The sequence below is a fragment of the Equus asinus genome, chromosome 8, assembly GCF_041296235.1.
Source record: "Equus asinus isolate D_3611 breed Donkey chromosome 8, EquAss-T2T_v2, whole genome shotgun sequence".
Classification (NCBI taxonomy): domain Eukaryota; kingdom Metazoa; phylum Chordata; class Mammalia; order Perissodactyla; family Equidae; genus Equus; species Equus asinus.
In genome coordinates this window covers 9,093,598-9,106,863 of record NC_091797.1, presented here as the reverse complement: position 1 = coordinate 9,106,863, position 13,266 = coordinate 9,093,598, and the positions used below count along the sequence as shown (strand labels likewise).

The following is a 13,266-nucleotide window of genomic DNA, read 5'->3' as shown; positions in this document are numbered from 1 at the left end:
TACGCAGCAATCCTAGTTTGAGAAAGGTCTGATTACCTAGGGCTCAGACCCATCAGGAATGAGTTTTTGGGTTATAGCACCAGGTAAAGTAGCAAGACCTACAATTATCGCTCAAAGACTAACTGTAGTGACAGGGCTATAATTTGCTCTCCTAACAGGGCACTTTTAAGGAAGAGAGATCCATAGGAATGAAGGGATCATTCCTGAACAATTCTGGAGAGACTTCATGAGACATACAAGGGATGGACTGTGGTGGTCATGGAAATGTGTCACTCAGATTTCCTTGAGTGATACACTCAGAAGAGTAGTGGCAAACAGCCTCTAGTTGCTACACTTTTAGGCTCCATCACAGTGTTCATGAAAAGCCTGTACTCTCCCTGGGGTGCCTGGAGTCCATAACTGAGATAACAGAGCTATGCGAGCCAGGTAATTCTTGCCCGTCACCACTCCACTTGCGGGCAATCTTTGCTTTGGCACTGTACTGCTCCCCTGCCCAAGGTTTCCTCCCTCCTTTCCTCCTCTCATAGATGTCAGACCTGCATTGGAATCTGAAGGCTCTTCCTGCTCCTGCTTCTCCTCTTTATCCTCTGCAGGCATTTCTCCCAGCAAATTGCTTGCATATCTAATTCTGTCTTGTCATCTCCTTCTCACATGATTAAGACTGAGACAGCAGATAATGCCTATGGAAGTTCTAATCATTGTGATTTGAATTAAGCACTCGAAAAGGTTTTTTTAAAAGTCCTTATCAGTCAGTGTATGTTTTCCTATGTTGCAGAGATTGCTTACATCTTTTCTTTTTTTTGGTGAGGAATATTGGCCCCGAGCTAACATCTGTTGCCAATCTTCCTCTTTTTGGTTGAGGAAGATTGTCACTGAGCCAACATCCATGCCAATCTTCCTCTACTTTATATGTGGGACGTTGCCACAGCATGGCTTGATGAGTGATGTGCAGGTCTGCGCCCAGGATCCAAATCTGTGAACCCCAGGCCACTGCAGAGGAGTGTCTAAACTTAACCACTACACCACTGGGCCAGCCCCAGAAACTGCTTATTTCTTAAGCCACTTTCTGATACCTCCTAACCATTGGAGCTGTAAACATTTTGCATCTATATAAGGTTTGATTATGTAAAAAAAATATATTACTGTACTGTATTTATTAATTTGAAAATAGAATATTCATCTATAATATTTGCCCTGTGTCCATAATCTATTATAGAAGTATAAAAAAGCAAAATTCAAATACACTATATTTTATAATATAATATATCTGTTTTCTGCCTATAGATATCATACTATAAATTAAGGCAATTTCTTTCCAAAATTCATCTCTCATCATTCAGAAGTTGGGTAACAAATAGTCTAAATAGAAAAAATATTTTATGTAGTTTTCAGTTGTGCCATTGTCATGGAACAAGAGAAAAAAGACACTGTTTTTCATTTGGATAAAATGATCCCCAAAGGCAAATACAAGTAGGTATTGTCACAGGTGTACAGCGTGGGTGAGGGGTTGGTCTTCCACTACTTCTTAGCTGACAACTGCATAATCCGTGACAATGAATTGAAATGAGAACATGTCAAAATAGAGTAATTACAGTTAAGAGTACCTGATATTCAGTGCAGAAAATAAAGAGAACATTAATCATGCTGACCTTGTCACTTTTGCATTTGTCTAACATGAATGAAGTATTTAAGTCACTGCTGTGTCAACTACGGATTTACATATCTTGTAGATCACATTTTCTTTAGGAATTGTTTTAGACACTTGCAAAGGATATATATTTTAGACATCTGCTTAAGAAAGAAAATGCAGAAAGAATTGTTTCTCTTCAAGCTAATGTTAGCATCAGACTAAGCATTGATTTCTTTAGAAACATATGCTGTTTTTATTTGTGTTGCTTTTCTCATGCTTATGCTCTTGTCAAGGACTCTGCCCCCAACTGTAGCCCTTGCTGAGGAGCTGTGAGCACTGAACTATACCATGTGACCTTTCACTTTGTAGCCAGTCACATCTCTAATCCTCGTTTCCCTCTCTCTTCAGCCTGCTTTGGAGTTTCAACTGTCTGCTGGAGATTCCACCTAAAAGAGCCTCGAGTTACTTCAAATTCATTCTGTTGTGTAATAAAGAATGTGGCTGACCTTTGTCCCTGGTTCTTAAGATCCTCTAAAGCCTTGGATTTCCCAAGTGATAGGAGTGTCCTTGTTATTTATGGGGAGCCCCTGGGTTTATGCAAATGAGATGACTCATGCATTGCCTCTAAATAGTTTATGCCAACACAATGAGTGAGGACGGGTGCTGGCCACATGAGAAAGACCAATCATGTGATCAGGGGTTGGGGCTTTGAGTCCTGTGATATCAGTCTGACCGCTGGGGACAAGTAGGGGGCAGCAGATCGAGTTCAATTTCTTAGCCAATGATTCAATCAATCCTGCCTATGTAAGGAAACTCCAATAAAAATTCTGTACAGTAATGCTCAGTTCAGCTTCCTGGTTGATGACACATGTCGATATGCTGAAAGGGTGATACGTTTTGAAGACACAGAAGCTCATGTTTAGGAAGTTCCCAGATCTTTCCCCATATGTATGTTTCTTCATTTGGCTGGTCCTGATTTTTATCCATTATAATAAAACCTTAGCGTTTTCCTGAATTCTGTGTCATTCTCGTGAATTATCAAACCTGAGGGGGTAGTGGGAACCCCCAAATTTGTAATCAGTTGATCCCCAGTGTGAGTGGCCTAGGAAACCACAGCTTGTAGCTGGAGTCTGAAGTGAGGGCAGCCTCATGGGGGACCGTGCCCTTAACCTGTGAAGTTTAACCTAACTTGGTTTATTAGCATCAGAACTACATTGCGTGTTCTTTAAATCCTAAAGCATAATTTTCTCCAATAGCCAACCAACTTATCTGCTGAACTTTCTATTTCTCTTCCCACATTATTAGCCATTCAGCCCAATTTCTTCTTCCTTCATAACATTTCTCACATACATCTCTCTTAGTTCATGTCCCACGACACTTGTATCCCTTTTTGCCTGGGCTGTTTCAATACAGTGTATACTGGTCTACCCTCTTTGCAATCTCTTCCGTATTGTTCAAACTTCTCTCTTTTACCTTCCCCTGAGGCTCAAACACCTTTTGAGAGATGTCTGTTTAGTGTCCACTGCACACCTCTCAAGAAGCAAGCACTCACTTGTTTGTTGAATAAATCTCTCCCTGCTGTCCAAACTCCATAGCTCCAAGTTGGTCCCCAAAGTTGGTCCCACCACATCTCTTGTGTGTACTCTTTTACTTCCATAAATGAATCGTTTGTTGCAACTCAATTAGTTTACTTATTACTTTGGTTGCAAACAATAGGGTCCATCTCCATTCCATTGAACGAACGGCATGTCTGAAATGCTTCCTGCTCCCTCTCCACTTGTGTAGGCTCCACCTCCTCTGTGAGCCGTCTTGGGCTTCCCCATTCCTCAGGGATTGCTCTCATCTCTAAATTCTCTTAGAGCATATTGTATGCATATTATATGTATTGTATGCAGTTCTCATTTGGCTCTTACTCTGGCCCGTCCAGGATTTTCAGTTATTTTTTTTATCATTCCATGTTCTTTTGAAAACTATAGCATGGTCTTGTGAAAATAAGCAAATGTGATATAAATTTTTTGTGATCTCAAGGACTAACATATGTAAAAGATACATAAACTTTTCAGTTTTGCTGTAGATTTTCTTTTCTTCTGTCTAAATAGCACAAGCAGTCAAGTTGATCTGTAAAAACCACGAAGATGGGGAAAATACCTTGGCTATTAATTCTGAAGCTATTCTAATCAACCCTATCATTTAAATGTCCTTGAAACTTTAAAGGGAATACTATCCATACTGGCATGCTTGTAGCCAGAATTACAGAGAAACTGATATTCGTTTGCTGTCCTTAAATAGGGCATTTATGATATTCTGCTTATTTGTCTAATCCAAACTTTTCTCACCTGAATCTCCAAAGTCAACAAAGTCTCACGTTTCCCACCAAGGAACCCAACAAAAAACGCACTTGCAAGCGTAATAGGGTGGCCCTCCTGTTTCCAAACAGGGAAGGAACCATGCCCCTAGCATTATTTAGGGATTACAATGTTTGCAGTCAGATTTGCAATCCTGAATCTGGCATGTCTTCTTACACTGCCGTATTCCTGTATATAACTGAAAACTAAATATTGGCATTCTTTAAGTTTCTTATTTTGCGGCAAAGACAGAAAAAGCAGGACTCCAGTCTCAGCAATCAAGAAAGATAAACAATTCAGCATTCATTTAATAGAGACATGCCTTGGGGAGAAATGGTCTTTTTGTGAGAAAACACAACCTTTAAAAAAAAATCAAATCCTAGAAGTGACTGCAGGGGGTTTACTAAGCCTTTTGGGCAAATGGGTTCTGGGGCATGAGGTCTATGTTTGTTTGAAAGAGGTTTATATGTTCTGAGACTGACTGATCAGTAATAATACTGAAAAACTAGGATGTTATAAAACAGAATTTTAAAGTACAGCACATCTAATCTGTGAGTAACGATGAACGTGTTTGATAATAAAGATAAAGGGAATTGTGAAAACTTACTTCTCTGAAAAGTCTTCTCTAATAAATTTCAAATTTCCTTGTAAGATTCCACATTATTTTTACTTACTGTCAATGGAAATGCATTTTTCCAGATCTTGCTTTGTCAAATATAATCTTGTAGCGGTTCCATATTCCTACACCTGAGTTAATGGTTTCTATCAAATAGCACTTTCAACCATTTACAGTCTGTGGGTCAATACACATTTAAAAACACTCAGTAGGAAATTTTAAAATCAACTCCTAGCAACTCAAAGGGATAATAAAACTGTGTACTGATATAACGGTCTATAAACTGAGATGGTGACTGAAAAGTTCAGTTATTTTTACTTTCTTATTCCTGCCTCTTGGATTAGTTGTTAAGCATTATATTGAACTGGTGAGAAAGACTGGTCGAAAAAAATGTAGACATGTACGTATTTTAAACACTTGTTTATTTTCAATTTTTACAGATGCATGATTGGGTCTGGTAACTGAAGATCACACTTGGACCAAAGTTGATTTCAGGAGTGAAAAGTAGAGCAAAAACATAGGAGAATGGCTGATTTCTGGTGAAGGCCCCCAGCTCTAACTACTGGAGGTTCCAGTGTCTTCCATGATGAACAGGATTGTCTTTGGAGGAATGTGCCTGGAACCAAATCAGAGGTACATGATTGAGAAAAGGTTCTTGGGAAATTTCTCAACAATAAAGGGTTGAATTATGGCGACAGTGAGGTGTATGCTTACAGAGCAGAGTAAATTCTGGAATGATGCCTGAAATGAGGAAGTGTGGAATAGGTACAGAGGAGCGGGTTGTGTGTCTTCCGGGTCCTCAGACATTGGGCCAGAGAAGAGGGTGGCCAGGAGACAGTGGCAAGAGCGGTGAGCAGGGAACAAATTTCATCATATCACCAAGAGGGAAGAGCTGGACTCTATGTATGGGGGATATAAACTGTCCCAAAGAATGACATCTTGGAGTTTGGTGCATGTTTCCAGGGCTGAGGTGAGTGATGGAGTCTTATGTCAGGATTCTGCAGATACTGCCTATTTGTCTATTTTGATTCTGTGGCTTTTTAGACTCCTTGGTGAGAGGCAGTATTGCTTTAGAAACAAATTATTTTAAGTTTCATGTTGGGAGCCCCAAGTCACATCTCTTCCTTTCTTAGATGAACATCTGACTGTTTCCAAGGAAGTGACATCTGATCCCAGTTTAGGAGGTGGGAAGAAAGAGAAAGAAAGAGAAAGAGGGAAAGGCAGCATTTTAAGCAGAAGATACACATCAGTAAGTTTTCAGTATCAGAAACACAATACCTAATTCAGGAAATGTCCTTCATTCATCAATCTTTTCTGAGCACATCCTGTCTGCCAATAACTTGGTAGGTTTACATCTATAAAGATCAATAAGATATCTTTATGCTCACAAGAAATTCACATCCTAATGGGGGAAATAGACAAATAAGCAACAAATGATAAAGTATATTCCATTCTCTGATGGATTTGCTGGAGGTACTCTGGGAAGAGAGGGGTACCTAACCCACATCAGGGACAAGGGGGAAGGGTCAGAAAATATTTTTTAAAAAATAGTGGCTAAACCAGGTTTAAATATCAAATATATGTGCTTGTGACTTTGTGTAGAGGTCTATCTGTTGAGTTGTGACAAGTAATCATATCAGTGGTACTCAAAGATGAGATGGTGTTGGGCCATTGAATGTCAAACAAGGGAATTTCGATTTAATAGAAATGGGAGGTCATTTAAGTTTTTAGGCTGGGAGCAACAATATGGCGGAAATGCTTCTAAGGCTTTCTGTCAGGAGGGCAATCAGGTGAGAGGGGATTGGAGGCAGGGAAGAAACCTAGTAATTTGTTTAATCAACAACTTAAGTGTGAGGCAATGAAGACCTGAATCTAGGATGGTGGTTATGGAGAAAGCACAAATTGTGGGAATGTAAGTCTGAACTCTGAGTTTGTCTCAAACGTTTTTTTCCTCAGGAATGGCCATTTGATTGAAACTAGGGAAGAGAAGATAACCATAAGTCAATGAAGAAAAGAACCCAACCAACTAGTTCAACGACTGCAAAACTCTCTGAGCTATAAATACAGGATTTGAAAGAGATGTGCAAATGGATGTACACAGAGGAGGAGGTAAAAGTTGGTTCCCAGATGCAGGCATTAGTGTCCACTTGCATGCCCATTGATTCTTTTAACAGTGCTGCTGCCACTGCTTTTTCAGCATTATGAAAATGTTCTATAAGGAAACAGGAATGACGATGTTTGTGAAAAGACTGGCACCAAATAACGTAAGCACGGCCAAGAGAAATTTGTTAGTTAAAATAGATTTTAATATACCTAGTAGTAATATACTAAAAATTATTTTAATACCAAATCATCTTTAGAGAAATAAGTGCTCTGTGACACTTAGGATAGTCATAGTATTAGAATGAAGCCAACACAAAATAATCTGTCACGATAAATATCGCAGAGAAAAGGAAGAAGAAAATACTTAATGAGCACTCATGGTGTTCCAGACATTGTGCTAGACACTTTACTAGAACAAAAATATTTCTTGAATTAGAATGTGTGCATATCACATTTTATCATTTTAGTTGGGAAGTTTAATGGAAGGTTCATCCTAACAAATAAAGTTATAGCATAAACAATCTTGAAAAATAGAGTAAATGTAAATATTCAGATCAAATTAAAAAACATTTAGGCAATTGATTGTGAATGTCATGCTCTTGATTATGTGTGTTTTCGACCTATGCTTATACCTAGTTATATTTGTTCGTGCCTATGCTCTAGGTTCAGCCCCATGAAGATGGTAAATTTTGATCTCCCTGTTGGTAGAAGCTACTTTCTGACGGTCATTTTTCTCAGGCATGGATCACTTCAAATTCATCACTGCCACAAGAAAATTAACAAAGCAGACATCTTACAGATCTCAGTTCTCGATAATCATCTCCACGTATGAAGGTCAGTGTGCAATTGTGCAAATATAAATGAAAATCAATATTCTCCTTTCTTAAACATTCTAATTTATCTCTGAGTTATCTCTTTTGAAGTATTCATAATTTGAGGTAAAAAAAAATGAACTCAGTAAAAGCCTACTTGGAACAAAATAAATTACCCTTTTGATATCCAGTGCAGCAACCTAGTATTTGAGAAAAACAGAACTTCACAAAAGCTTAATATATTCAGAATTTGACAAAGTGTGACCCATTTACTGAAGCAGAAAATGCACCATAGGTACTTCAGTGTTTACTTTTTTTCTTCCAAAAGCAGATAAATCATATTTACCAGCCAAAGAAAAGAACTGCTTTTAGACTTACTTATTTAGGGTGAAAAAAACAAGAATTTTGACTAAGAAAGATACTCCCAAAATAACATGTGGTGGGTTTTAAGGGATTTTCACAAGAATGTCAAAATACGGGAAATATTTGAAGAATTTATGTAAAGTAAGCTAGTAGTTACCTTAGCTCCCTTCAGTCCCTTTAGATACCAGGAGGATATGGAACACTTAAGAGAAGCCACATGTGCATGTTGCATTTTTCATAGGACACTTCTAAGACTTCTGTCAGGATTTTAAATATACTGGAAAAAGAGTAAACAACATCACAATACAAAACCCTTACTCTGGCTTGTTCTCCTAAGTACTCCTCTCTATGGCAGCACTTTTTATATTTTTCCACATGTACCAGATTAATCGTCTCTCTTCTCCTAGACTGTCAACTCCTTGAAATTGGGGAGCTCTGTCTTCGACACCCTCACGTGCCCGGTCCCTCGTACTGCACTTAACACATCATTGATGCATCAACAAATGTTTGCTGAATGTAGGAATGAAGAAGTCAAACCGGAGCCCACGGACAATTCTTTATAAAAAGAGTATATATTAACATACAGATAGACATACTTTTATATTAATCAGGTGTTTAAAATAGATGAATATGATCACTGATTATGTTTAAATACCTTATTCTTCCAAAAAAAACTTACATAAAAACTCATTTATATCACTTAACGGTTTTATAAAATACCAAAAAAAGCATGCAATTGTAATTAATGTTACTTCAAAAATTCCAAGTGGTGAACATTGTGTTCATGAGCTAAGAGAATGACTGAAAGATTTTATGTCTCGACTGCATTTGTAGATTTCTTGATCTTTCAGACTTTTTAGATCTATGCTTTAAGCCAAAGTCAGAAGTGGGACTAAAATTGAGTTTTGTAACAATCTAGATATTTTGTCTTTTTATTCAATTCAACATAAATTCAAAATTATACGGAAGGATTAGAACAGGTTTTCGAAGGCAGCTCCTTCATTCATTAACAGTCACTCCCAGTGGCCTGATGGAAGAGACCACATGTGGCCAGAATGAGTTGTGTACACAACGCTACAGATCAAATTAAGAAAAAAAAAATAGAAATAGCTTTTGGGACCCTAGAAAACCACTTCCAGTCTAAAGCCACAAGGGCAGAAATGATCAATAATGGTAGCTATTTGGTTCATTCATTTCTTTTAATGAACACATTCACAACTCACTAAAAGCACTCTCACAGGACTGAGATGGATTTCAATTCTCTGGTGACAGAAATAGAACCTTTGATAAAACCTGCAGGGAGTTGCATTGCTCCCCACCGCCTTCCTCCCCTCATCTTTACAACTTGATGCTAACTCAGAAGAGTATGTCACCTTGGTACAGACTGACAAGCAGTTCATCTGCAACTATTAGGAAAATTCTCTCCATGATTCTTAATGCAATTTATTTTAGGAAAGCATCCCAAAACTGTGGATCCGTTTCAAATATGTAGAGTCTGGCAAATGTAGGAATAAAGCCCTCAAGAAAAAATGGGCACTGAGCTGGTTTAATCAATTTATTAATATTCAATGAGATCATTTCCATTTCTGTAGTCACTGCCCTAGTTCAAGTAAGCATTAATTTGTATCTAATAAAGTGCCATTAATACTGTGGATATATATAAATTGCTTTTGATAAATGAACAACATCTGGATTATTGCAGCAGCCTCTTAACTTGCCTCACTTATTCAAGTTTCTTCCAATTATTGTCTATTTTATATCTAACTGCCAGAAAAAAATCTCTCTTGAATTTTCACCATATTTAATTCTCTGCTTATGAAACTAGATTTTGCTTGTTTAATAAAATCAAAGTTCTTGTGCCTGAGATGAAATTTTCTCCATCAGTTTCCCTAGGTTCTCATTTCTTATTATCCAGTTGATTTCTTATTACTTCACTACATCTGTATTTTTTCAAAAAGTGCATTTTAATTTTTTGGTATCTACCAAATATAGTTGTAACCTCAAAAACGTAAGTTTAAGAACTTCTAAAGTAAATATACTAGTCTGTTGGCAAACAAAGAATAAAAGGTCTCTGTGATTTCAGAAAATGCCCCTTTCTTGGATCCAAGTCAGGGATGACTTGGGCAAGAATGAAAGAAGATGTGGGGTGAAGAGGGAAGGATGATTTGCAAGGTCTTTCTCTCTCTGACACTTGCTTCCCTTTCTCCCCATGTTTAATAACATATTGTCTGTACATGAGAGGTTTTCACGTTCAAAGAGTAAACCTTTTCAGAGCAAATGAATAGTATAGTTACTGATCAAGCGTAAATTTACTAAGTACATATTTTAACCCTTTAGATGGAGTTTTTGGGGGTTTTAGTACTGTATTTGCCTATCACATGCAACTGAATTATGTCTTGTTCTAACATTTCATATTGTAAATGGGGATAAACTTAGACAGAAACTCTCAAAAGGTGTGGGAGAGAAGAGAAGACATAAAAATCTGTTAGTATGGTAAGAACCGCAATGTGGATAAAAATTAATTTTAGAGATCTTCATTCAGCAGACAAATGGTGACTACATTTTCTGTGTCAGCCCTTGGAATTTAAATGGAATGCTTTTCTTCAAAAGGATTATTTAAACATCTAGATTCATAGTTTCTAGGTCACTAGAGAGTTATTGTTGAGAATATCATCTTTGTCTTCACCACTCTGCAACATCGTTACAACTTTCCACTTCAGGGAGCCCCAGAGAATCGGGGCTCACCTGCCAATCAGCTCTATCAGGAAGCGTCAGCTCTACTGTGAGAAACAGTTTCAACAACAATTCATGAGCTCAAACATAGGAGCAAGTGTTATAGTTTACTTCTTCACTTGTTTTTCCTCTCTCATACCATGTTGGCAAACATACATATCACAAATATATCCTCTAATTTCTGCCAAATTATGCCCTTAACTGAGTCACAGACCTAAAATGGACTTTCTCATTTGCCCAAATCATTCTGCCCAGAACTGTCATACTAACATTTCCAAAATGATGCATCATTAATTTCACTTATCTGTTCAGATGGCCTCCCTACAAAATGAAAAACATTCTCTTTATTTTATATTCAAGGACCTCTGTAATTTGATTGCTTTTTACTTTATCGGTTTTTTCTCTACTAACCACCTCCTGAAGACCGAATGCTACGTGACCCTTGAACATAATTTATACTTGTCCACTTGGTTTCTCATCTCCATTTTAGTCACTTTCTCATTATCGTCTCTAAGCCTGAAATGCTCTCCTCTTCCCCACCTACTCATATCAACCCCCCGCCCCTCTGTGGACCTCTCTTGATTTCCCCAACCAGAAGTTACCTTTATTAGCAAAATGCACACAGGACTTGCCATCTAATACAATGGTTCAAAACTGCAGGCTATTTCTGACTCAGTCCTCAGTAGACATTTGGCAATATCTGGAGATATTTTTGATTGTCACAACTGCGGAGGTGCTATTGGCATCCAGTGGGTGGAGGTCAGGGATGCTGCTAAACATCCCACAGTATGCAGGACGGCTCCCCACAACCAAGAGTGATCTGATCCAAAACGTGAACAGCGGTGCTGCTGAAAAACTCTAACTTGATCCATTTTGACGCCTCTATTCCAATCCTGACTATAATTTTACTTCCGTATGCATACGTTAATCACCCATACTAGAATCTAAGCCTCTGGAATACCAGGACCACACTTATGCACAATTTTATTCCCTCAAAAGTCTAGCACAAAGTCTGGTATATGTGGGCACTCAAAAGTATTTCAAAGTCTATATGATATGGAATACTTGGATCACCATTTATTAAAGAATAAGTATGCAAGAAGAAAATACTTACCAATCAAGCTATAGAAGTTCAATGTCTACTTTCTTTGAAGGCTTTGGTAATTCAGATGTCATTTGAGGATCTTTTAATAATGAAAATCAATTAGCATTACGCTGGTAAAGAGAGAATTTATGGGTCAACATATATATATAGTTGATAGGCAAAAACCCCCCAAAACAACCCCAGACATATTACAAACTTCACTGAATTTCCAGAATAGACGAAAAGTGTAGAGTCTGAAGTTTGTAGGTCTGGTATATATGTCTTTAAAAGAATCATCTTCTATCTCTCCTACGGTAGATTTTTTGAGTTGTTGTTGTTGTTTTATACTATGCCATGAACAATTAATCCTTGCTGTATAAATCTCTCTCAGCTGTTGGCTACTGTGCATTGGTTATATCAGTTCCAATTTGTTTGCGTTTCTCTAAGTGGAGCATCTAGCTGTTGGACAAAACAAAACATTAAATTATCTTGCCAACTTTCTATAAATATTTGAAAGTGATTGTTATTTGAATACATAAACAATTTTTTAAGTTTCCTTATGAAAAGAGCTGATGTATTTTACTATTAACGGAATATCTGTTTCCACCATGTCCAATAGTCTCCAATAAGTGGAAAAATGAATGGAGCTAATAGCTCCCTGCTCTAGAGGACAGTGTTCGAGCTTTTCAGCTGTTTAGCCATTCAAGATCCTCTCAAATCTGCCCCCTGCTTACCTGTATCTCTCTCACAAATATCCTGCTTCAGCTGAATTGTTTCACTTATAATCCCTTGAATGTATCTCTTACTTCCCTCATCTCCAGGGTTTATGGTTTTGTTTTTGGTGGTTTTTTGCATGTTTTTCAATTATAGAATGTATTCTCTCTTTTCACTCCTTTCCCAGCCCAACTTCCTCTTGAATTGCTGGTCACTCTAAACCATCCATCTCACATGCCAACTTCTCCAAAAAGACTCCCTTCATCTTCCAAGCTCTGCCTCTGCCTTTAAAACTACAGCATCTTCTCCCACTTAACTTCTACTGCCATGTTTTTGTCATTATATTTGTACATTGTTATTTTTCCTTTTCCTCCAGGTTGTAAAGTCCTAGTGGTAGGGACCATGATTTACAGACATCTTTGAATGACACTCAGCACCAGTTCACTGTCCTGTACATAGGAGTAGCTTTTTATTATACAGGAGTGGAACAAATGTTGAATGAATTACGGTTTTGCTTTAGAAGTAGAAGAGAGTGTGGCAATCTGGTTTTAAAATATGAAATGAAACTTGTTTTTCCAATAAATAAATGTCAAGAAAAATTGGAGTGAGGATGGTTATGGAAATAATAAGCAAAAGTGATGTGAGGACCTTGTTTGGATACTGATTTGAACAAACTAACCATAAAGGAACATCTTTGACATAATTCGAGAAATGTGTATATGGAATGGGTAACAGACGATATTAAGGATGTTTGGTATGACAAAAGCATGCTCATTATGTGAAAAATAGTTCTTAGTTAGAAATGCACACTGAATCATTTACAAATGACATGTTTGATATTTGATTTAAAATATCCCAATAAAAAG

At 37.5% G+C, this 13,266-nt stretch overlaps 1 protein-coding gene across 3 annotated transcripts in view; it reads right to left on the bottom strand.

Annotated features, from left to right (window-relative positions):
• Window positions 1-5,011: 5,011 nt before the first annotated feature.
• The window catches only part of KHDRBS2 (KH RNA binding domain containing, signal transduction associated 2), a 560,070-nt gene continuing 551,815 nt past the window's right edge, over window positions 5,012-13,266 (bottom strand). For 2 of the 3 annotated variants that reach the window (XR_011504916.1, XR_011504917.1), the window contains exons 13-16: window positions 11,717-11,817; window positions 8,027-8,146; window positions 5,870-5,946; window positions 5,012-5,207 (exon numbers count right to left, since the gene is read on the bottom strand). The gene's annotated coding sequence lies outside the window, so the exon portion shown is untranslated. The remainder of the gene's footprint in view (window positions 5,208-5,869; window positions 5,947-8,026; window positions 8,147-11,716; window positions 11,818-13,266) is intronic. The other variant, XR_006532064.2, reaches the window with a different exon arrangement.